Raw genomic sequence first — 2,500 nt, 5'->3', positions numbered from 1 at the left:
GGGCGGAGCCCGGACAGGGCCGGGCCCTCTCCCCACCCCAGCACGCGACGGGAGAACCACGCGCACGCTCGCGCACACGCGCGGCCCCGCGCCCAACGACGGCCCGGCCGGGCGTGACCCTCCCCCGACTCGGAGGGGGGAGGCGCCGGCCGCGGTAGGCAAAGAGCGGCTCTGCCCACGCGCCACGGTGGTGGCGTCCGTGGCTACTACGCGCAGAGGAGGGGCGGCGGCTGGGGGGTCCGGTACCCCAAGGCACCCTCTCGGATCGCTAGAGAAGGCTTTCTCACCGAGGGCGTGTCGCCCCCGCCCATCGTCCGCCATCGGGCCCACCAAGGCGCTTACAGACACCATGGCCACACAACGCAGGAGGGGTCTGCGGTAGAGGTAAGGCCTAGAGCAAGTCGGAGCGTCCGTGGTCAGGGCCGCGAGCCCGCGCTGCCCCGGGCTCGCCATCTCCGGCCACACTGGGCTTAGCTAGGGATCTAAAAGGCCCCTGTGCGGCTCCCAAGTCAGTGCCTCCCCTCAGGCCGAGACCAAGGGAGGCAGAGACTGGGACGGAGGTGCCGATCAAACAGCACCTCCCAACCAAAGAGCCAGCATCACGCCGCTGGCTCGGCCCGCCACGATCACTCCCACACCCGCGTGGAAACCCCAGCAAGGGGAACACGCGGGCACGCGCCCGAGCCTGCCCGCCCCCACACGGCACGCCGTGGGGGGGGGCGACGAGGCACCCGTCCCCCCCGAGGGGGACGGGCACGCCTCCCTTACCGACTCGACCCCCCGCTTCTCAGACACACCAGCGCAGCGGTCACCTGAGGAGGGCGACGGGAACAGGGAACGACACCGCCAATCGGCCTCAGGCGCCTGAGGGACGACCTGGAACACTCCAGGGGCACCGCCAACGGCCGGGGGAGCGCGCTCACGCGTCCAAGAAGGCGCGCGGCGCGGCGGCAACACGGCCCGCCCCACCGTGGGGAGGGCCGCCCGCGAGACACAGCCAAGAGGCACAGGCGGAGCATCCGCCGCGTCACGGAGACCCCGACACCGCCCACGCCACAAGGCACGGGGCGGGGGAGCGAGGTCGGGCCGGATTCCGCACCCCTGCCACCTCCCACACGCCACTCGCAGCGGGGGAGAACGGGCGAGGGGGCCCGCGGGCAGAGCGAGAAGAGCGGTCCCGTTCGCCATGAACGTCCGTCCCTCGTCTGGCACGGCTTAGGCCCGGCCCGGGAGAGCACAGCATCACCACATCGATCAGCAGCATAACGCGAGGGATCCCCGAGCAAGGGAAGGCCGGCGAGGACAGCGAGCGGAGGAGCCTGCTTCAGCCTCACCGGCCCCCCTCCTCCTCTAGCAAGCGCGGGCGACGACCCCAGGACGAGAACGCCTGACACGCACTGGCACGGAGCCGGCGGGACGGGGTAAGTCGCGACCGCACCCGGGTGCCGGCAGCAGGGAGTGCACGTGGTAGAGGACCCCGCGCCCCTAACCCCGCCGCCCTCGGGTACCAGAGACCGGAGGTGGCACCACGGTCGCGGGGACGCCTGGAACGCACAAGAGCCGGCGCGCAGGCCCCAGCGGGCGGCTCAAGCGGCGGGGGTGGAAACGGGCGTCCGGTTCTCGGCCAGAGCCCGGAGACCTCCCCGCACACGCATCCAGGCACCCGGAAGCTCTCGGGCGACTGTCACCCGAGCAGAGCGTGTCAGCACTTATCTGGCGGCACAAAACCACCCATTCAGGGGCAAGAATCGCCGCGCCCGGAGACGGGGCCCACCCACGGATCACGAGGGGAACCCCTGGATCACGGCCACGGCCACCAGACCCCAAGCACGACCCCATCGCCACCAGGCCCGGAGCTCCCGGGGCCATCTGGTCGACCCCAGAAGCGTGGCGGCAGGGGGAGCCGGGGACAGCCTCCCCGGGCCGCCCGCGCGGGCCGGGACCGGTCGGTCCCTCCCTCTGAGTCGCCGGGTCAGGACTTAGAAAAGAATTCCACGGAGGAGCCTCCGGCGACCGGGCCCGGGGCGGGACCGTGGCTCCCGTCCCTCAGCCGGGGCTCCACCTACGCCTCGAGCCGGCCCCCTCCCACCTCCGGACAAAGACGCGACCCGCGAAACTCGGAGAGAGAAGTCCGGTCCGACGGCCCGGACCCACCCCGGGCACGCGTCCCGGCCGGGGACGCCCTCCCCGGCCCGCCCTCGAGGGCTCCCGGGGCCGGTCCACGCTCTTCTCCAGGGCGGGACTTGGACAAAAAACTGCCACGGAGGAGGAGGCATCCGAGGACCGGGCCCGGTCCCCACCGCCAGAGCCGGTCGACTCGGAAGACCAGTGGGGAAAAGGCCAGCCCGGCGGCCGAGCCCGTCGCGCCCTCCACGGGCCTCCCCCGCAAGGCCCCGGCCGGTCCCCCACCTCCGGAGCGGGGCGCGGAAAGGGGATCGGCGACGCGGAAGGCCCGACCACCGGGCCGCCCTCAGGACGACGGCCGGGCACGGGACGAGTT

The sequence above is a fragment of the Equus caballus genome, unplaced genomic scaffold (assembly GCF_041296265.1).
Source record: "Equus caballus isolate H_3958 breed thoroughbred unplaced genomic scaffold, TB-T2T unassigned-0001771, whole genome shotgun sequence".
Lineage (NCBI taxonomy): Eukaryota > Metazoa > Chordata > Mammalia > Perissodactyla > Equidae > Equus > Equus caballus.
The sequence above is the reverse complement of the archived record's forward strand: the minus strand, read 5'-3'. Positions refer to the sequence as shown.